At 45.3% G+C, this 23015-nt stretch overlaps 1 protein-coding gene across 4 annotated transcripts in view; it reads right to left on the reverse strand.

Annotated features, from left to right (window-relative positions):
- TAFA4 (TAFA chemokine like family member 4) overlaps positions 1 to 22538 on the reverse strand; it is a 68543-nt gene extending 46005 nt beyond the window's left edge. For 3 of the 4 annotated variants that reach the window (XM_014251501.2, XM_088061826.1, XM_088061823.1), the window contains exon 1: positions 22288 to 22538. The gene's annotated coding sequence lies outside the window, so the exon portion shown is untranslated. Of the gene's footprint in view, positions 1 to 3687; positions 3753 to 22287 lie in introns of those variants that run through there. The other variant, XM_088061825.1, reaches the window with a different exon arrangement.
- Positions 22539 to 23015: the final 477 nt, after the last annotated feature.

Genomic DNA, 23015 nt, shown 5'->3' on the forward strand with positions numbered 1-23015 from the left:
GCAGGTATTGACAAGACAAAGGGGAATAGTTTTAAATGAAAAGAGGAGAGATTTATATGAGATGTTATATAAAAGTTTTCCCCTTTGATGGTGAGGAGGCACAAGCTGCCCAGGGAAGCATCCCTGGCCCATCTCTGGAAGTGTCCAAGACCAGGTTGGACTGGACTTGGAGTACCCTGGGATAGTGGGAGGTGTCCCTGGCCATGACAGGGGGTGGGATGGGATGGGCTTTAGGGTCCCTTCCAGCCCAAACCATCCCTGACTGTGCGCTGATGTTGCCCCATGGCCCGGGGTGATGTCCCTGAGTGACGTCCCTGTCGGGATACAGGTCACTTATGTCCCTGTCACAACTGATGTCCCTGTCAGGATAGAGGTGACTTATGTCCCTGTCACTACACAGGTGAGTGACGATCCTGTCACGACACAGGTCACTGATGTCCCTGTCCTGATTGATGTCCCTATCACGGTTGATGTCCCTGTCACGACACAGATCACTGATGTCCCTGTCACGATTGATGTCCCTATCACGACACAGATCACTGATGTCCCTATCACGGTTGATGTCCCTGTCACCACACAGGTCACTGATGTTCCTGTGCAGAGGTTCCCTCGGGGCGGTGCTGCCCCCTGGCGGCCAAAGCCCCTCTCCATGAGGATCATTACCCTTTCCCCATTCCCCATTCCCCTTTCCCTAATCCCCTTTTCCCATTCCCCGTTCCCCGTTCCCCACTCCCGTTCCCCGCTCCCCGTTCCCCGTTCCCCGTTCCCCACTCCCACTCCCCGTTCCCCGTTCCCCATTCTCCATTCCCCGTTCCCCATTCCCCGTTCCCCGTTCCCCGTTCCCCATTCCCCATTCCCCATTCTCCGTTCCCCGTTCCCCATTCCCCGCTCCCCGTTCCCCGTTCCCCATTCCCCATTCCCCATTCTCCGTTCCCCGTTCCCCATTCCCCGCTCCCCGTTCCCCGTTCCCCATTCCCCATTCTCCATTCCCCATTCTCCATTCCCCGTTCCCAGTTCCCCGTTCCCCATTCCCCATTCCCTGCTCCCCGTTCCCCGTTCCCCATTCTCCATTCTCCATTCCCCGTTCCCCGTTCCCCATTCCCCTTTCCCCGTTCCCCATTCCCAGTTCCCCATTCCCCATTCTCCATTCCCCATTCCCCGTTCCCCGTTCCCCGTTCCCATCCCCGTTCCCCATTCCCCGTTCCCCAGTTCCCGTTCCCCATTCCCCGTTTCCCCATTCCCCGTTCCCCATTCCCAGTTCCCCATTCCCCATTCCCAGTTCCCCATTCCCCGTTCCCCATTCCCAGTTCCCCATTCCCCATTCCCCATTCCCAGTTCCCCATTCCCCATTCCCAGTTCCCCATTCCCCGTTCCCCATTCCCCGTTCCCCATTCCCCATTCCCCATTCCCCATTCCCAGTTCCCCATTCCCCATTCCCCATTCCCAGTTCCCCATTCCCCGTTCCCCATTCCCCGTTCCCCGTACCCCGCTCCCCGTTCCCCCCTCCCCGCATCTCTCGGCAGTCCCGTCCATCCTCTCCCTCCCGGCGGTGTCTCCAGCCCCTCTCCCGGCTCCGAGGGAATCCTTCCCCCGCTGCAGCAGCGCTGCTCGGTGCCGGGGCTGTGTCCGGGACAATTAGCGCTGTGGTTAATCACATTAACCGCTCGCAGGGTTGGTGCGGGCACGGCAGAGACTTCACCTTCAGCTGCCAGAGACCGCCAAGTGCTGCAGGTGCCCCGGCAGCGGGCGGACACCGGGAAATAACGCGCCCCACTTTCTGCACCCGCTCCCTTAACCCTCCCCCAGAAATCTCTGCATCAGCTCACGTAACTGCAGCTTGTTCTGGAGGCTTTGAGTGTCAGTAAATCCACCTCGGCCGAGTTATTCCAACAGTTAATTAACCTCCCCTTAAGCACTGCACCTTCCAGCTTGTACCTCCTGATACATTCTGCTTGTTTTCCCAGCTGGCACATCCCAGGGGGATGTGTCAGGCCTTTAAAGGCCTTACGCCAAGTATGGGTTACACCAGGTAGGAAGGCACTGTGCAAACTGAGAGAGGACATAAAGTTTCCCATGTAGTACAATCACAGTCACAGAATCACAGAACAGTTCGGGTTGGATGGCACCTTAAAGCACATCCAGTTCCTCCCCCTGCCATGGCAGGGACACTTTCCACTATCCCAGGGTGCTCCAAGTCCCAACCAGCCTGGTTCTGGACACTTCCAGGGATGGGACAGGCACAGCTTCTCTGTGCCAGGATCTTGTTACCCTCACAGTATAGGATTTTTTCCTAATATCCAATCTAAACCTACTCTCTATTAGTTTGAATCCATTCCCCCCTGTCCTATCACTTGTAAAAAGTCCCTCTCCATCTTTCCCATTGGTTCTCTTCAGGTACTGGAAGGTAGCACAAGACTAAGCTCACAGTGCAAGAAAATAAAACTTTTGTTGGGCCCATTCCCTCTTCCCTTTTCTCCCAGAGTTGGCATCAGCTCTCCTGCTTCCCTACAGGAATCTCTGAGGGCTGGAGGTCTGGTCACATCAAGCTCCCCATGGCAAAGTGAAGTGAGAAGGCTCTTTGGACCATGCAAAAATCATCCAGGCAGGTATCCAAAAACCACAGGGTCACTGCAGCAGTGCCCAGCCCTCTCAGACCTCAGCAGACTCCCTACACACCTCATGGGCAATTTTTGAACTTTTTTTTATGACATCACGTTCCATTTACGACATCAGTCTCTGCTGGCAGCAGCTCAGTCTGCCACCCCTAGTCAGGCCTTTCCACAGAAATATTTCAAAATCTCACTTAACAGGAACTGGGGGTGGTGGGGAGGAGAAGAAAGCAATGCCAATGAGAGCTGGAGGAAATAAACCCCACATCCTCCTGAGGAGGGAGAGATGAACTGTGTATATCCACATCACAGGAGGTATTGACCACACCAGCAGCCAGATCATCCCCACACAGACAGACATCCTCTGTGCCATGGTCCTGGAGAGAACCAAGTCTGTCTTCAGCAGCATTTGGAGTTCTCCAGGGTAAATCTGTCCTCACACACACACACCCCCCTTTAAACATGAGAACAAACCTTTTATCTGTTGAGGGCATATAAAGATGATGCCATGGGAGGATATCCTGTAAAACATGCCTAAATCACCCTAATCTTCCAGCCCAGACTTCATTAGTTAATAGTGTCAGAGTCACAATGGTGATCTGGGTGGATCATCTGATGAAAAGCCTTTTCAAATGGACTCATTTAAGTGAGAGTCTGAGGGCCCCAAATTTGAGCCAGCAGAGCTCAGGTCACACAGAAGCAGAAAGAGCAGTGCACAGGATCAGGAAAAAAATTCAAGCAAGGAACTGAGGGCAAGGAACAGAGGACTGGCTGCCAGAAAACCCAAAGTCCACACAGAGTGAGGAGAAGTTTAAAATCAAAGCTGTTGCTTCCTCTGCTCTCTCAGCACAAAGTGAGTTCTCATCTTTCCTCCAGGATAAAGTCCACCAAGACCAAGAGGACTGCTCAGAGAGCAAAGTGCAGCTATTCTTTCTGTCAAGTGGAGGCAGAATAGACCCTTTTCTCCTTACAACATTATTTATTATTCACCACCACCCCACAAAGGACCATTCTGCCAAACTCCAGAAAAGGGAGGTATCACTACCAAGATTTCATTTTAAAGGTTGGACAGACTTACCAATGTGGACAGCCAGCACAGGAGATCTCATTACAGCACAGAATTTCAACTCTTTCAATTACCTGTATCAGAAAGAATTTCTCCTTGTGATTATCCAGGTTCTTTCAGTCCCTCACTGCAGCCCAAAATCTTCTCCACTCCCCTGTGTAAGCCCTCCTTAAGAGATGTGCAGGCTCCAGGCACTTTGTTCAAGGGAGAGCAGGAATTCCTCCAGCCCTGTTCAAAGAGGACACAGAGCAGAGACTGTGCCCTGCTCCACTCCCAGCTGCCCTCCCAGAAGCAGAGCTGTTCTCATCTAAAGCAGGCAGCACACCAAAAAAAGGTGGAGAGAAATGTCTTTGAAGGAAATCTCCTCAGCAGAATGTTTCAGACACAGCAAAAACACATTTTCCCCTACTGTAAACTTTGCCTGCCAGGTAGCAAAGCATTAAAGTTGTTGAACAGGTTATCTTGAGCCATAAAACACTGTTTTCTAGACCCTGAACTGATGCAGGAATTTAATTTCTCCCATGAAAGGCAGAGATAACTGACCTGCTACAGAGCAGGTCATTCACCTTGCTTTCCTCTCTCACCAGGGACCCAGTTGAGCTGGTGGTTATTTTGCAGAGGTTGCTCAGAGGAGGGAGGAATGGATGGAAGGGATGGAGGAGGAAAACTCTTGTCCATTTGTACCTCCAGATAATGCACTGGGAGGCCCCAGCCCTATTCTGGGTGTGTTGGCCAGCTCAGGGCTCACATGCAGGAAGCAGGTGATGCCTAAGGGTGGCTGTTCAAACTAAGAGCAAGAGAGAATCCAAGGGAAATAACATGAAAATTAAGAGAGTCAGCAAATGCAAGTGGTAAGGAAAGGTGGAAGTAACTGTTTAGTCAAGAAAAAAGAGTTTGTTGGAGACATGCCAGCTGTCTCCTTGAAGAGGCTTGCTTTCAAGAAGGGCAGGATTTAAAGTGGTTCTCAGTAGCCACTACAAACAACATAAAAATAAATTCAGTGTCCCACAAAGATTAATCGTTGTGTGAAGAGAAACTTTCTGTATCTAAGTGGGGGAAACTAGTGGAGCAAACTGCTCAAAATCTCATGGAGCCTGTTTCATGGAGATTTCTTTAAATTGGATTCACACCTGTGGGAGGCTCAAGGCTCCCCTCTCCACCCACAGGGCTGGATTACATGTTTGCTCAGGGTATGTAACAGGATGACATATCCTTTATGCCCTGGAGCAAAAAAACCCTGGGTTATAAATGTGAGGTAATCAGTCATTGTTCAGTGTCATCCTCAATACCCTGAATCAAGTCAGAGGTTACTGGAGGAAAATCCTGGCAGAAAGAGACTGAAACTGCCTGCTGCACATTGGGATTTCCATGTAGGTGGAGTCAGGGTGTGTTGTATTTAGATATCTTTCTGGAGGTTCTTAGGGTCCTCATGCAACCAAATTTGGTTCTTTCTGGTCCTACTGCATTAGAATATTTTATTATCTTGTTATTGCAAAGAACACCTCACAGTTACAGCATCCCTAAGCTGTGTTAAGCCCTTACAGCAACAGGATCCATCCATTTCTCTGTCACCAACATAACCTGGTCCCTGCTTTTGTTTCAGTTCCTCAAACACTCCAAGAGGAAAGCACAGAACAGCCAGCTTTGCTTTTAGAACACAAGCATGTTTTATGAGTACTGGATGCACGTTGGCTGATGAAGAATCCCGACTGTCTGGGTATATGGGATAATTGTTCCACTTGGGACTCATTAGCTAATTATTTAAAGATTCTAAGGAAAAGCATTTCACAAATACAGCACTAAATTTCCAGAAGTGTAATTACAGGCTGAACACACATTTTTTAGCACCTGTGTTATCAACTACATAAGCCAGTAGCAAAGTACCTTGTGCTGTGCTGCCCCTGCTCTCTGGCAGGCTTGGGGCAGGACAGGATAACTACTAGGAAATTGAAAGGGAACATTTTAGTATTCCCATTTTGATAACAAAAACAACAGAGTCATCTTGGGGTGGTTTAAAATTCTGCCCCTAACATACAGAATCTCAATAATGCAGGATAAGACTTGCACAGGATGAGGGAAGCACAGACCAAGCAGCCATAACACAGATTCTTGGTCTGGTTTTGTCACTTGACTTTGATGCTATGGGATCAGTTTCTTACTCAATCTTAGAAAACATTGTTGGCTTATCAGTAACTTCCTCAAGTTACTCTGGGAAAACATTGCTCTACTGAGCAGGAGAATTACAGAACAGGATTCCTGACCCAGCAGTTCAGGAATTGTTACTCAAAAGTAAAAGGTGTCACATCACAGATTGACAAAAATAAGGCAATTGGAGTCCATGGAGAAAATAAATAAAATAAAATAAAACAAAACAAAACAAAATAAAATAAAATAAAATAAAATAAAATAAAATAAATAAAATAAAATACTCAATAAAAACTTCATTTAAAGGAGAACCCAGTCTTGTTCAGTCTGGATTCTCATATACTGAGCAAAAGCATATTTAGAACCAATCTCAGGGTTGTATTTGCTTTTCTATGGTTTGGTAACTCATCCTGGATGGGACCCCTGCCCATCCACTGTCTTTTTGTGCACGGATTCCACATCCCTCCAGCAGGTCCTGCCTTTCTCCAGGTAACCAGAAAAATTCCAAATCCCAATACAAGTACATAAAGCAGCACTCTCAGCTATTTTCATTTCCAGACCCACCAGGAACTGCATTCCCTTATGAAAGGAAATTTCAGAAGTCTCATAAATTTTGCTGCTCACTTCCAGAAGGAATTTCCTCCATCCTTTCCTCTTCCTGCCCAATTCTCCGTGCCTCCTTCCCTGTCAATCTCAGCCCTCTGTGTTTCTTGCTTTCACAGCCCCTCTCCCTGCCTCCTCTGGGAAGTTCTCCTGCCTGGCAGCAGCCCATGTGTGAATCCCCAAAAAAAGGGCTGGGAGGCAGGGGAAGAGATGTCCCTGAGGTACCTATTGATGAAGGTAAAGATCTCCTGTGGCAGGTCAGTCACCTGCTGGATGCTGTTTTCATCCCTTCACAGGCTCAAGGAAGCCACACAGAGCTCTGGGTACAGTTGCAGTGGAAAAGGAGCAAACCTCTAAAGGTCCCAGACACCTTCCTGTGGCTGCCAGGACAGGAGAGCAGCAGCCACAAAAAGCTGATAACTGCTCCTCAGAAACAGTAAGAAAGGTGTTAATATTGTCTTTCCTTCTCAAGTACCTGAATGGTCAGAGTGGCCTCCTTCCAGCTGAGGGAACACGTTTCCATGCAGGAGGCTCAGCCAGTGACCTGGCTGATGTATGACCCCAGCCAGGCTTTGAATGAGTAACACCACCTTCTCTTCTTGGCTAGGGCTAGAAACTTCCTTTTTTATTTTTTTTTTTGTCTCTCTTTATTTTAATAATTATCATTTTCATTCTCACAAAGCTCAGAGAAACCTGAACTTCAGGCTTTCAGTTCCCAATCTGCCTATGATGGAGTTTCCTTCTCCTGTTCTTCATTCATGCAAAAGCCTCTCCTTGATCTTGTAACCATGTGTATGATGGGAAGAGCAAGTGGTATAATTTTGATTATGCTTTGAAATGCTCAGGGTTGGAAATGAAGTATGAGATTTCCCCCACTTCCCCTGCCTCTCTTGAAGGCAATTATTATTGCCTTAAAGATGTGAGATCTGTTGAAAGTAACAAATCGTTGATTGTTTATTTTCAGGGTAGACAACAATCAGCTTTTAATCAGCTTCTCATCACTGCTAGAGAGCTATTAACTCTCTTAAAAATAATTAGAGAACAGAAAAGAAAAACCTTCTCCAATTATTTTCATCCAGGAAACTGAGATTTTATGGGGAAAAAAACCCCAAAAAACAACACCTCAAGATTCAAAGATTCACAGGAAAAAAAAGTTAACATGGTGGCATATTAAGTTCTCTCTTTTATCAATGAAATATTGTTTGCCAGAAGTGGGATTGTGCTTCCTGAGTTTGTACAAGGTTATGGATATTGGCACCTGAATAAAAAGCAGTAATTCAGTCACCTTGGGCAGACACTCAGATATTGCTGCTGAACAATTTGCTGAATTTCCTGTTTAAGGAAATGGATTGCATGAATCCTCCATTTCTCTGATTTCTGACTGTTCACAGAACCCTGGCTTTCAGATTCCCACAGCACACATTTTTTCCATTCTTGAGTAAATAGTCTGTGAATTTCTGTCCTGGGGGAAACAGTACTCAAACTTAACTACAATAAAGAGAGCAACCTCTGAATTTCAATTATATTTGAATTAGCAACAGGTATGAAACATCTCAGATATCACCTTTTGTGACTTCAGATGGGCAGCTGAATTGTCATTTTAGCTCATGTACAACTTTCCATAAGCTTTCCCTACCAAAAATACCATGAAAATATCCCCTCAATGTGCCTCATTTACTACTGCCACACAGAGTTACTGCTTGTAACTCGAATGTAACTCAAATAAAATCAACCATGAGCACTTTGCAGGGTCCTGACACAGCTGCTGCTGTCCTGCCCAGCAGGTATTTGCCTTTCAGGTGATGACCAGGCAATGTCCTGGCTGTTCCTGAGGTGGTTTCACATCAAGGAGCCTTTGGTAAGAGACTGAGGGACGGACAGATTTTGTCACTGTCACATTGCAGGAACCTGCCCTCCAAAAAAAGTAATGGACTGCAAATCCCTTATGGACTCTAAGGGACAGCTCTCTAAAGAGTGTGTGAGTGCTCAGCTGATTAAGTTCTCCCCCACCAGGCCCACAGTGACTGTATCTTTTTATTTTATTTTCTCTATTGCCCATTGGAGATGAATTGTGATGACTTTAAAAAGGGATTCTTCTTGTCCATCGATCAGTGTTGTACCATTTGACCTACTGGTGTCTCTTTAAAGATTGATGGGCTGGAACACAAAAGTGGAACTCTCTCAGTTTAACTGTTCCCACCTGAGTTTCCTGCACTGTGAGATGTTTTCCTAAAGGGGCCCATGGAATGGTTGCACCATTGGCTCAAATTCCAGGGTTATTGCACACAGAATTCCCATGGCCTGGCAAGACAGCAAAGACAGTCACAGGACTGGTTTACATTAAAAACTGCTTTCATTAAAAATGTGCTACATCTCAGGACCAGAGCAGGAATTCAAGTTTTCTGCTTTAATACCAGTCACTAATTAGATGAGGAATGGCAACACTAATTTAAAGAAAATATGGGAAAAATTGCTTGCTGGATTCATATTTTCCCCTCACCAACTGAAACCCCTCCTTGCAAAAGACAAATGTTTAGGCTGAGATTAGCAAGAGAGGCTGCAGGCAGCCAAAACCTTCACTCACCAGAGGGTACCACCACATCCAAAAATGAAGACATACATTTTTAATTTAGAGCTGTGCCTTGCACTAGGGAAACCCCACCCGTTATGTACTGCCAATTTAGTCTAATGTCTCATTTTTAAACCATAGATTCCTGTCCACCTCTATCCTCCCTTAAAGCTGACAGACAATGGGAAAAATTCACTTCTCTGCTCACAGAAATTGTTTGATGAGGCAAATCCAAAGGACATTTTCCAGAGAATGCAACAACCCTTATTTTACCTTCCTGGTCCTTTTTCTTTTTCTAGGCTGATGGCTTTGGGCAAATAGAATAGCTGCTTGGGTATTTGTTTATTACGATTTTGAGGAGTACTTGTGAGTATAAAGTGTCTTGCAGCAGCTGTGTGTCAGAAAGACAGAAGAACCCACTTGGAACACTGATATTGCTGCATAAACCAGAATAAATGGCCAGTGGAGGATATGGTTTATCATTTTAAATTATTTTCACTCTCCAGCCAAAGACAGTTGGTTTCTTAAACCATGATTTTATCCTTTCTAATTTGACTTCTCAATTGTACCAGAATTCTTAATTATTTCACTGCTTGCAACAGCACCATCCAATTTATCACTTGAGAACAGCAGCATAGCATAAATAATCTATTGCCTTTTTAACCTGAAGGTCTCAGTATTTAGTCTTCAAGAATATGAAAAATTTCTAATTTAATAATGGAATGTTCCTGTGACGGTCACCCTAAGTGGAAAGTATTGCTTCCTGAAGTTTCCTCCTCTCCACTCAGGAGAAGTCAGCAGAGCTCTCTGAATCCAGAGCTCAAGCCCAGATTAAGCTCCATTCCAACAGTCTGGAGATACCTGGAGGTTATCTGGGATCCCCTGGAGATCTCACCTAGCAGAGACCCCTGGCCACTCATTTCCTGAGGTGAAAGTCCCAAAGCACAGAACCACAGCCAGGTCCTGTCTGTGTGTTGAACAGTGTTGAGAAAAACCACGAGCAAAAGGGAAAATCCAGAGGTGGCTCCCCTGGCACAGAGGACTGGGAACATTCTCTGAGTGGGTAAATTTCAGTGATCTTGCAGTAGGAACAGGATTTTTTTAAAACAACTCTCTAAAAAGGATCTGCCAAGCACTGCATCATAAAAATACAGACAATTAATTTTCCTTGGCTCTTATTTACATCTTTGATTCTGAAAGTCTCATTCTGGACAAGAAACACTGACTTCCATCCATTACTCCTATGGGAGCAACACCCCCAGTGTGGCACACTGTTTGTTACTCATCTTAGAGACACAAATACTATGTTTAACCAAGAGCTGAGGTAAGATAGAATTAATAAAACAAGCTAACACAAAGTAAAGCCTGAAGCACCAGAGCACCCAGCACTTTGCAGTTGGGCCTTGCTGGGTGGAGCAGAAAAAGTAAAATTTGCTGCCCAAATCACACTTTACTGTCAAACCATCCTGTGGGAGCTCTATGGAGACATCCTGCTCAAATTATGTCTTGTCTGCCAAGCAATGCTTTACCCAGAGGTCTTAGAAAGCCTCCCCAACCCCTTCCTCTCATAGGCATGGCCCACCTTCAATCTGCCCCTCTTTTCTCAGCGTGACCCAGCTGAGTCACTTCACACAGGACAGCCCTGAGTTAGGAGAAGGCAAAAATCTGCAGATCTTTGTGAAGCATCCCTGTCCTGCCCTAGAAACCAAACAGAGATGTCTAAAAAAGACAGGAATAACTGAACCCCAGCCACTGGACAATGTGTTTGCCACAGAAAGTCAGTGACCCAAGGGCCTGAGGCAGCAGCTCAGCCGTGCTTGTCAAATGATGCATTTGTAGCTGCACTGAGACTTGAGATTCAAGCTTGAAAACCAGCAGCACTCGTGAGTCCCTTAGAATGGAAGCATGAGGACTGTGAAAGTCATATTCCAAGTGCAATGCCATACACATCATTATTCCCAGCGGACAATCCACCCGTGGGACGTGTGTGGGTGCCTGCTCCATTAATATGAGACTGAAAAAAAGAACAAACCCTGAGTGTGAGACACAGAGGAGCCCTTCCAGCACCAGGCTGTTTGTCTCCTCCTTTAATAACATCAGCTACCACTGCTTAATAGAGCAGCTCCTCCTCCCAGCTCCTCCTCTACCCTGTGTACCCTGGTGATGCCTCCTCTGTCGGATGAAAGGCGGAGGCCCCGAGATGTTCCCTTTTTTCATCATGTATAATTTGTAAAGCTAGTCAAAAAATAGCAAGCAATTTAGCCTGGAATTTCGCCAGCTGGGATATTCATAGCACATGTGATCAAACAGCAGAATTTGCCAGTCACTGGAAAAACAATCAGGCTCCGTAACCTGACTTCACCGCCGAGGAAAGAGCCTGTAAACATCATTATTGATCAGGGCAGAGCTGTTTCCATCAGGCTGCAGCACTCTGGACATTAAACATCTGCAGAGTCAACACCTACCCAGCTGAAGGTAGCTCCAAGAATTTAACATTCCCAAGACATGAGAGATTTCCAAAAGGATTAGCAGCTGAAGACACTATGAAATTACACTGAAAATTGAAGAAAAAGATATCATAAATGGATTTTATGTAAAACTCCGGGTTATGGTACAGCTTATTGACATATACAACAAATTAAAACAGCTAATTCATCTTACTACCTTCCACTGATAATTTTTTAATTAAGTTACTTATCTTTATCTACATATTTAAGAATGTAGGTCTTTCATTATTCATCTCTTAAAGAAAATCAATGCTGTCCTGATTTGCTACAGCTCAAACAAGGGAGCAGTATTATCTATGCTAGGACTGACTAATAGAAAAAAAATTCATTAACTTTATTAGCAAGCTCTAAGAAAATGCTATTGAGCACATTTTCATACCCCTAAAAGTCTGAATTATGAACCAAAAGCTTAATAGTGTTCAGTATGACTAAAATAGACATCATGACCTTTTTTTTGAATGTTTATAAATAAAAAAGGAAAAGGTAGAAAATTATTAAAACAGTCTAATTAAATGCTTTTTAAACAATTAAACTTTAAAGAAAGTCCAGCCTTAATTCTGGATTATATTATTAAAAAAAAAAAACACTAGCAAAAAAGCTTTATATTCTGGATTTTATTACTCATTAATTATTATTCTGCATTTTATTTATTACTGAGACTGGAAGCTCATCTGTAGCACTGGTTAGATGCTAGTGTCTAAGTGCCTATCCACTACACTGTTTTGAAATATTTGCACATCAAAACAGACTCTGGTTTTACACTTGGGATTCTAAAGCTTTATAAAAGACACCGTGGAAAGAGTAAACTTTGAATCTCAGTTTCTGGAGGAAAGAGACTTTTTCTACTCATCTAGAGTGTCCTTTTCTTCTCAAGGTGACCTTAAGTTTCAGATTTGTGAAATGGTTTCCTCTTGTGTTCAGTCCTACTGTGTAATAAGTTTTAAAAATGACTATTTATCTTCTTTAATATATTAGTCACATATAGCAGGAGAAGCCTCTCTGGGAATTTTTGTTATCGGGTTTGCTCAAGCCTAAGTCAATGCTGATTTACAAAACATAACTTACCCTTAATAACAAACAATCATGGATATATTTATTGGAATAACATCTTCCCATTCTCCTCCAGCAGTGTGTTTCGTTTCTCAGCTCCAGTGCTGCAGATTGGGGGATATTTACAGTGACCAAGGAAATTTGAAAGCAATGCTTTTATGTTGCCCATCTTATTACAATTTTACAAGCCTGAATCGCTGGTATTTGGCAAAACAAATAGATCTGCTGGTTCTGAAATATGTTAATGAAATGCAAATTAGCCAGGCAGGTATAAGTTATATTTATGTCAGAGAAGTGAGAATTGGTGCATTGCTCAGAAACTGCCCATTGAGAAAGTTATATTTAATGAAGTTTAAATATTTTTAGATTTTTGCCTTGCTAATCGTGACCTCGGCTGCCTGTGCCATGTAATGACAATAATGAATAAACATGCTCTGCTTATGAAGAACTAGAACCTAACAAGCTGATCAATTGTTAATTCTATAAAGTGACTAAAACGTGTCTCCACTATCAATAAGTAAATCAGCTTCTATTTGCAGTACTAATGCACCTTGTACATATCCTCCAGCTATCCTGCCCTTCTCTGTAATAATGTAATTATCAGTTTGGTCATATTTAAGTACAACCTGAATGAGATTTGATATTATTTTTGTCTTGAGGGTGGAAAAATAAGAGGGAAAATTGTTTGGGTATTTAAAGAGACACAATACATTTATTTGGAGGATGCAGATTTTCCACTTGCCCTCCAATTAGTTATACAAAATTATTCGTTTGAAAGCCAATTATTTTACAGCATTATTCTTAAATCATACAGGCTATTATTAGACAGACATTCCAGAGAAGAAGGCCTTTTTATTATTAAAGCCCTTTTGCTCTAAGCCTCTGTAACAAAGACTTTAAACAAAAGACAACGGTGCTCATTAACTGTAACAGAAGATGTTTCTTCTGTAGGTAAAAAAAACCCCAACATTTAAAATAAGACTAATTTGGCTTTATTCAGGCTTTATTTTTCCTCTTACATGAGGAAAACAGGGAAGGTAGATCAGATCTTTAGCCATAATACAATTCTGTATATTCCAAATATGCTAATCGCGAAGAGCTGTCTCTTCTACATTTCCAAGCAAGATTTAGCAGTGATAGTTTATCCATTGCTGAAGAACATGTAGAAGAGAAAGGATGTTTAACACATGCAAAAACCAGGAGTTTTGCTTGAATTATCTGTTTTCCTTTTCATTCCTAGAGTGTCTGCAAAGACACTGGGAAGAAGCAGCTCCCTGTTCATCCTCCCAAAAGCCCCACCTATCTCAATAGGTGCAACCAGTGAAGAAACCTCTCTGGAGCATTTCATAGGTGAATGATACACACTGGAGGGTGAGTAATTGTATTTAAAGTGGCTGCACTAATTGTATTTTAAGTGGCTTCCCCTTTTTCAGAGTTATAAACAGTAATCATTATCAATGTTTACAGCTTTTGTGACTATTCTTCTATTGTTAAACTGAAATATATGTCACAAAAACACATTAGAAACATTGCAAGGAGGAAATGTTCTGGAGGGAAATGCTCTTAAGTGTGTGGATAAGCTCAATATACCAATTAATTTCTAACATTTAACCAAGTGTCATTTCTCAGGTGGAAGGTTACACTCATTTTGTCAGAAGTTGTCCCACATCACCTCACATCCATCTTTCCATGAAAATTTGGTGCAGAAAATTTTACTTGCTACTCTCTCAAAGTAAGACAATTAGCACAGGTTTTTAAAAGGTATTTGTTCTAACAAAGTTTTGTTCTTTCAGTGGCCCCTGAACAGAAACTGATCTAGTATTAAACAAAAGCAGAATTCATCATTTTATCAGCACACAAAAAATACAGGGATAGCTCAGTACTAAAATAATTATTTTGCTTTTTCCTCCTTCAGCCCCAGTTAAGCCCATACAGCACATAACTGGCAGGTATTTCCACAGTTAAACTCTTACTCCAGTAGCACTTTGCAGTTAAATAACCCAATTTCAATTACCCTGTGATGTGCTTCCAAACGATGGAGATTGAGCTCAGAGGTTCAGAGGCAGTTTGACTGAATTGTACAACAGGAATACACACTCATGACAATCTCTCTGTGTTCCACAAAGTAACTACTCCTTTTTGAGACTCAATGGCCTGTTTTATGTGCAGATCCACTCACTGCTGTAGATCTGTGTTTGGGGAAATTTTCATAGCACTTGACTTCTAACCATGGTGCTTCAGAGCCACTAAACAGGCAGTGACACAGCCAACACGAGCCCTCCAGCCAGCCAGGATCAGGTTTTACACCTGCCTGCATCCACCCTGGGCCAGCTCCACTCACATCCCAGCTTTCCTCAGGGAGGAAGCAGTGTCCCAGAGCAGGGCAGCCACAACACCTTCTGTCATTAAGACTGTGAAGGTTTCCTTGACACTCTCTTACTTTTTCTAGGAATAAAGCAAGTGGGTATAGTTAATAATAAAATAATAGGATAAAACAGCCCTGGCATTGCCACAGCCTGGCACTGGCCAGAGGAGGAGATAACAGCAAAGAGGAAGAGATGAGCCCTCCTTCCTCCCTAGGAACCCTGCCTGCTGAGCATTTGCCAGGAAATTGGAAGGAAACCAGCAAGGCACAGGGGCTTCCCAAACGTCCAGAGAAGAGACCACCACCTGCAACCAGAGCTTCCTTTTCAGAATTATCCCAGAATCATGGAATGGTATGGTCTGAAAGGGAGTTTAGAGTTCCAAACCCCACCCCAGCATGGGCAGGAACATCATCCACCAGGTTGCTCCAAGCCCCATCCAGCCTGGTCTTGAACACTTCCAGGGATGGAACAGGCACAGCTTCTCTGGGCAACCTGTGCCAGGGCCTCCCCACCCTGACTGTGAAGAATTTCTTCTCAATATTCAAACTAAACCTGTTCTCATTCAGTTTAAAGCCATTCCCCCTTTTTCTGTCACTACAAGCTCTTGTGAATCATAGGGAGCAGAGTCCCAAAGACTAATTTAAGCAGGTAACATTCATCCCTTTATTTGTGTCATAGAACCACAGTTCCATTAATGAACTTAACCACACCTGTTTAATAGTTTAAACATACCAAGAAGTTTCATTTAGGAGTCCAAGCTAAGTTAATTTTGCCAGGAAATTGTAATATGGATGCATTACATTAAATTCTGAAACATGGCATTTCTCTTCCTGTCTCCAACATTATTAGCATCTTACAGTGGCTTGAATTAAAAAAGAAACATTTATTTTATCACCCTGATATCAGCTTGCTGCAATATAACATTTTTGAAACAGGGAAATATCACAGCTTGGCATCATAAATTCAACACTGCAACAAGATAAATCCTTCCCATTAATGTAAACCGCTGTACTTCCCAATATATCTGCATCTGCAACACACTTGTGTTTGCTGATCAGACTATCATGAACACACATAACTCTCAGTGAATAATGGAAGCAGCGAGAAAATCCGAGGGTAACTGCTCTCCAGACTAAAGCAGCCACAACCTGGTCCTTCAAACAGATTCACTCATGCAGGGATGTTGCTGCTTGTGTTCGACAGCATAAAATACCATCGTGCTCACCCCTGGAATCCACATAACACAGCAAAGGATGTGGAGGTGCAGTCACTCCTCAATTACACATGCACAGAATGGATGCTGGAAGCTTTATTAACTTACAATATATATAAATCCCAGAGATGCACAAAGGAGAGGTTGGGTACCTTATCAATTAAGAATTTCTGGGTTCTCACTGAATACTTAAGGTGACAATGAATTGACACAGAAAAGGAAAAAAAAGCAGTTCATTTAATTTTCTTGAAAAGAAAAATCACTTGGTGCTTCCTACAACTCAATTTCCACCTTTTCCCCTTTACACTGAGATCAACACTCAGAAACTTGTGCCAAATGGGAATTTGGCACACAGTTTAGGAAATGCAAACACATGAATTAATAACCTGAATTATGCAAATACGAACCTGAAATTTGCAATTTGTTTTAAAAAACTAAAAGAACTCCTCTTAATTGGTTTATCCATGTCTAGGCATTACTCAAATGATTCTGCTTTAGCAGTTAGCCTCTTGCAGGCTCAGAAAAAAAACCCTGCAAATGCTTTAAGAGCTAAAGCACCGAGTTCTGCTCTCTCCTCTATAAGGAAAAGGTTTGTTGGTTCCAGAACTAGAAAGTTCATTCTGATTCTGTGTTCTTCAGCTCAAAGGGATGCAGCCCATGACTGAGTCATTCTTGGCAAGAGGCTGGACAACAAAAGAGGGGCAAGAGCTCTGCACTGAGGGTTGGGGTGTAAGTTCTTTAACCATCTTTTACCATCCCGTAACACCAAGGGTGGGATTGCTGCCCCTTAATGTATTTATCCCTGTTATACCTCACAGCACACGTAGCACAGCTGCTGTGGAAGGAGAGGAAAAACTTGTACTGGTGCTGTGCAGAGGGAAATATCCTTCTAGGAGAAAGGCCTGACCCCACAAGAGTTTTTATTCACAGATATTCCCTGTAAAGTGTAACTGAAATTGAAACACAACAGAAAGGGGAATAGAAACAACAGGTCACCTTTGGAGTCACAGAGATAGCCGGTGCTACTTTCCCTCATTTGAGCTTTACTCTGGCATAGCTGCACCAAGCCTGAGAAAATCAGCCTTTCAGCTCACAGCCTTTCCAAAATAACTGCTGGAAAATATAAAACGGAGCAAAATGGGTGAAATCCGCAGTCCTTTGTTCCTCCTTACAAGCCTCTTCAGAATAGCAAAGAGGCTTGGGTGCCCCAGCCCGATAGAAATCCCCGTCCTTGCAGTGCTCAGGATGCTCTGGCACTGCAAAGCAGCTCTGCTCGAGCTGCCTGACCCCAGGTGAGAGTGAGCTGTGATCTCCTGATCTGCAGGGCTGGCACCGGCTTCAAAGCAGCCGCCTGCCTGATGGTTATCACATTTTCAAAGGGGAAAAAGAGATGCTGAAGGAGTTCTACTAGACCTTGAGAAAAGGAGTCCCAGGGCCATAAACTCTGAGAGAGAGAGACAAGGAAAATCCAATACCTCGGAAGAAAAGTATTTGTATAGAGGAGATCTTTATTCTGAGTGTGCTTCCAAAATCCAGGACAAAACATTATGCTCAAGATTTTCCTCCAGCGGCTGGAATGAGGCTTGGGACTCAAAGGTATCTTGTTGCTCCATATTCATTTTGATAGTGAGTTTAAAAGAATAAAAGATTGGTCTTACAGAGTTACAAAATATTGGTAGTCCAAAGAAAACAATTTTTTGCACTCACAAATTCAAGTTCAGTTCTAGACTAAGACCTTGTTTTTTCAATGGTCAACCAAGAGAGGTGGAATTATAATAATTTCAAAAATTTATTTTACAGAAGACTGAAAATTAATTGCTTTCCATCAACTAATCTACTATTTACTTCTCCATGTACAAATTTTTCCTAACACTGGAAGAGGACTGGCCAAATTCTGCCCTTTTCACCCTCAGCCCAGCCCTTAATTGGGAAGATTTGCCTGAGAGAGGACAGCAGGTGCTGGCCTCCAATTAATAAAAGATTGGTGTGGGGAGATCAGGGGCTGCTCCCAAGTACCACCAACCAGTTGCCAATTCAGATCCAATCCAGAGGCAACACCTGCACCTGAGCTGTGTGACCAGGAGAACTGCTGGACTCTTAACAATTTATATAGAACTCGGGGAAGTCAAGGTGAATTTTGTTTTTTATATAATTTAAATAACATTCCACAATCACCAGAGCTGGAGCAGCCTTCTAAACAGCTGAGGAAAAAGTGGCATGAATGCAGACAATCTCTGCACCCTGGAAAGGCAGAAAGCTCTTCAGTATTGGACTAAAATTTATCACCAAGACTCTTGTTTCCTTTTGCCTGTGTTTTTCTTCAATAATTGGTAGATTTTAGCTATCAGAATATGTCAAGCCTGTACCTTCCACAAGCACTGAACTCACTCAGACAAATATATCAAACATCAATATAAAACTAGAAGGGAAAAAGAAAAGAAGAAATCTGCTACAGCATCATCTAAACGTAAGACACTAAGTAATAGCATTTTAAAAAAAAATCTATTTCACACAGATGAAAATCATTACAGTTCTCTAGAGACCCTCTCTCTCTCTCTCTGCAGCTCCCCGTGTCATTTCCTAGCTGGTAAAAATGTGCCACAGGATATCAAAAGATGGTTACGTTCTTCTAATTTTAATATTCCTCTAATCCAATAATGGCTTGTTTACTGCTTTCTAATTTAAAGGTAATTCATTAGATGTATCCTGTCACGTCTTATTGGCAATGAAGGCACAAGGATCTTACACAGAGCTCTGAAGCATGTCACTCATATTGCTAATATTCTGTGTGGGTCCCTCAATGCAAAGGGCTATCGATGCAATGGCACTGATAAGGGACTCTGTGTGTGTGTACCTACATACAAATCACAACCAAAAATACTGGAAGACTTCAGGGGTGAAGTCTGGACCCAAAAACTTATGTTTTATCATTGAGAACCCTAGCAAACAGAAATGTAAGTGATTTGAGTGAAAATATTTGTGATAGTGATAAAAAGGGTCACGCACAGCCTGTGGGGAAGCCCCTGCCTGACCTGCCGGGGAATTGGATGAGTCTGCAGCAAATGATGAAGGTTAAGGGAACATTAGACAGAAGAGGCAGGCTGAACTCTGAAATGAACATTTCAGGAGCCAGACCATGCCAGGCAACATCTGCTGTGATTCTCCAAAAGCTACCCCGAGTTTTTGAGTAACCCTAGGGCAAAGTGACAGGAACTGAGGCCAAGGGCCTTGGCAGCACGGAGGCACCAAGGCAAGGGTGAGAGCAGAGCAGGAGTCACTGGCACGGCAGGGCAAAGCTCTTTCCCCTGGGTGCCTCCTGACTCCCCTGGCACAGAGTCTGTGCCCACCTCCAGGGGAGCAGCTCTTCTCCGAGCAACCAGGCAAAGGAAAGCAATTTACTTCAGGTGAAAGCACTGTGTGCTCAAACACACTGCTCAGGCAGTTCTCCTGCCACAAGGGCTGGGAACTCTTTGGCTGGTTACGCTCCACCAGCAGCCGGCTCAGCCACACCAGCTCTCTCCGTGCCCGGGCACTGATATTACCCATTTTCAACAATCCCCTCCCCAGAAGTGAAACTTTAACCAGCCAGACTAACCACACACGTTTGATGAATTGCTGGCTGTCTCAGAGGAGGGCACGAGGCTGAGGAGCACGGTGACACCGCTCTGGGAAAGCACCCCCATGGCACCACCTGCCCTTATTCCCCTGGAGCACGGCAGGATCGCCAGTTTGGAAGAGAGTTTGGGTCAGGACGTGTCCAAACCCATGCCTCCATTGGCTGTCGGTGATGTCATGGCCGTGCATTAATCCCCGGTGACTGCAGGTTTAACATCACCCCAATCTCCCCATCCTCTGCTAACCACAATGACCACGCGCCTTGGAGGAAATTACTCGGGAGGAGAACAAAGCAACTTGTTGAAGCAGACAAAGTCGCATCTCTTAAGTAATTATTTCCAGCTTTTCTTTTGTCAAAGTGAAGTTGTTGGGGTCGGGAGATGACACGTGCCTCGCCGAAAGGAGTGGGTATTGTTAGAGCTCTCTTTTAAAGAAAGTAAATCCTCCCACTCAAAAAGGTGAAAGTGCCAGTGGTGGGAAACCAACTGCTCTGGGAAATGAAAGTATTTCAGGAGCTATTAAATCGGTAGCTGAAGTTATAAACACTTTTTAAAAGAAAAAGAAGAAAAAAAAAGAGTGACATTTGAAGAGCCAGCCTGACCCTTTGCTAGCGGCACCCTCATCACTGGAGTAACGGGGGCAGTAAATGAATTTCGCGCACACGCCCCAGTGCAGAGACAGATTTAACCCCGGGAGCAGTGCCCGGAGCGCTCCGGACGGACACACAGCCGCTCTCCCGGAGCCTGCCCAGCCCCAGGGGCTCGCTGAGCCCGTTCTGGGGAGCGCCAGCAGCGCGGGCACGGCCGGCACGGAGGGCACCCCGCTGTCCCCGTGGCCTCTTGGGGAGCAGATAAATCGCTGTTAGCCACCACACTCGCCGTGACTGCGCTCCGAAACACAAGTTACATCGCAGCTGAAGCGATGCTTCTCTCCCAGCTGCCTCCCCCCGGCGCGCATCACACCCCCCCGCCCGGGCCCCGGCAATCGGGGGGATCCCCGGCTCCAGCCCGGCCCGGCAGCTGCCGGAGAGGTCCCTCAGCTCCAGCCCGGGCAGCCGGAGGGGAGCCCCGGCTCTGCCCAGCCCAGCCCCAGCTCCGCTGCCCGGCCCCGCTCACCTGGCCGCGGTGTCTCCCGGGGAGCGGCTGCGGAGGCAGGAGCAGCGTGCGGGGACGGGGGAACCACCCCGGGGAACGGGGAATCACCCACGGGGGAGCGGGGAGAGCACCCGGCGTTCAGGCTGCGAGGAGGATGCTCCGCACAGACTCCCGCACGTAGCGGCGCAGCGCCCAAAGTGGCTTTGGAACTCCCCTCCCACTCCTCCTCCTCCTCCTCCTCCTCAGAGGCTGGGGAGGAAGCAAGGTCTTACGGCTCCGGCGTCTCTCCCACCCCAACGGAGCATCCTCCCTTCGCTCCCCCCGGTCCCTGACCCCAGGGTTCGGGCGAGCTGCTCTCTCCTCCCTCCCTCCTCCGCGCCGGGATGCTGCTGCCGGGGAAGATCGCGCTGCCTTCCGGAGACAGAGCCTCCGCTCAGCCCGGGCTTTTCATCGCCTGACGGAGTCCTGACCTTATTTCAGAATGCGAGTGGCCGCTGCTCAGCCCAGGGAAGACACGGGAGATGTTTGCTGGCTCGCAGCCGGCCCGGAGTTCGCAGCATCTTTCGGAAACAGCTGCAACTTGAGAAGGGAGCGGGGGCTCGGGCCGTAACCTCCCCACGCCTCTTACCGCACGTCCACAGTCCTGAGGGTCATCAATAAACCATCATCTGCGCAAATTTGGATTAAATGTTCAAAATGAAACCCAGTGTTTCCCTGGCTACAAAGTCGGGGTCACTTTGCCTTTCCAGCAGCCACTGGGAATCGGAGTCTCCTTCCTGCTCTGCCACTGACTCTCTGCAGAACCTTTTATCCCCCCACTTCACACCCTCAGATTCTCCCGTAGCTCTGCTGCTCACCTAAACAGTGACGTCCAAATAAATGCTCCGGCGGCTGTCAGGCATTTAAATATGTGTAGAATCGAGTCTCATTTCTGTGAGAGAGGGCAGTGTCTCACCGTAGGTAACCACAGGGCTCAGTGCAACAGTAGGTTGATCTCAGCTCTATTACCTAAATCCTGTTGTGATTCAAATCGTCATCCTCCTGGACAAATATTCCTTAAATTGGAAGAACCACTGTAAAAATGCCTTGTGGAACAGAGCAGGCTACTTTTATCACAGGAGAACACTCTTTGGCTACTGTTGTGGAATTGCAAATTGCCTTTCTCGTTTTTGTGCAAGTTCTCTGGTGCACGTGTGAAAAACAGTAAAAATCTCAGCAGCTTCCACACCACCATTCATAGTAAATTAATAATCCAGAAGCAGACTCTCACATCTTGGATAAATTCACTTAGCCTGAAAGAAAGGGTCCAAATCCCCAGCCTTGGCTCTCCCTCATCCCGTGCTAGCACAACACAGCTATGCTCTTTTAATCAGCAGGAGTTGCAATATAGTCAAAATAGGAGGGAACAAGCCCACAGCATGAGACCACATCTCTCCATCTCATTCCTTACCTGGGGAGCTGTCACCTTCTTGCCGACTGTTCCCGACACTTAACACCCCTCCAGACCTCTAGTGAGCCTAGGAAAGGGGAGAGAGAGAAGGCAGAAGCAGGAAGGAGCTGCAAGGTTGCATAAAGAAATGTGAGAAGTAGATGTGGGTAAAAGGGAGGGAACTGGATGTGCCGATGGGAAATGGAAAGATTTACAGGACAGGAGACACAAATTAGCAGGAGGAAAGGTCTCATCTCGCTGTCTGGGATACAGTTTGTTGAAAGTAGGCTGGTCAGGATATCAGACAGGGATTATGTAGGATCAACAACCTCCTGATATGTGTGGATGGAGCAGTTTACCAGCTGTGGGTGCTTTTACTGGGCTGCTGAGCCACAGCAGACAGGAGTTCACAGCTTTCCCTGGCCTGGTGCTGTCCTGTGCTCATAATTTCTTCCCATCTCTTGGCTTCAGTTTTCCCATCCAGACAGCAGAGACAGCCCCATCTCTAGCACTGGGTTGCTGTCAAAACGAATTAAGATTTCCAAAGAGTACTTTGAAATGCAGATATTATGCTCACTAGTTTTAATGTCTCCAAAGCGGTCTCCAGATATCTCTAAATCCTCAACACATCCCTGATCAATTCCTGTTTTGCATAGGAGGAAGCCAAGCAGAGGGACAGAGGCTTTAGTCCATCTCTTTTATGTTCTGTTCTGAGGGTCCCCCTGAACTTGCCACAGCTCAGCTTCCCC

The sequence above is a fragment of the Pseudopodoces humilis genome, chromosome 13, assembly GCF_049639895.1.
Source record: "Pseudopodoces humilis isolate 2021_Gansu_Grassland_sample_001 chromosome 13, ASM4963989v1, whole genome shotgun sequence".
Classification (NCBI taxonomy): domain Eukaryota; kingdom Metazoa; phylum Chordata; class Aves; order Passeriformes; family Paridae; genus Pseudopodoces; species Pseudopodoces humilis.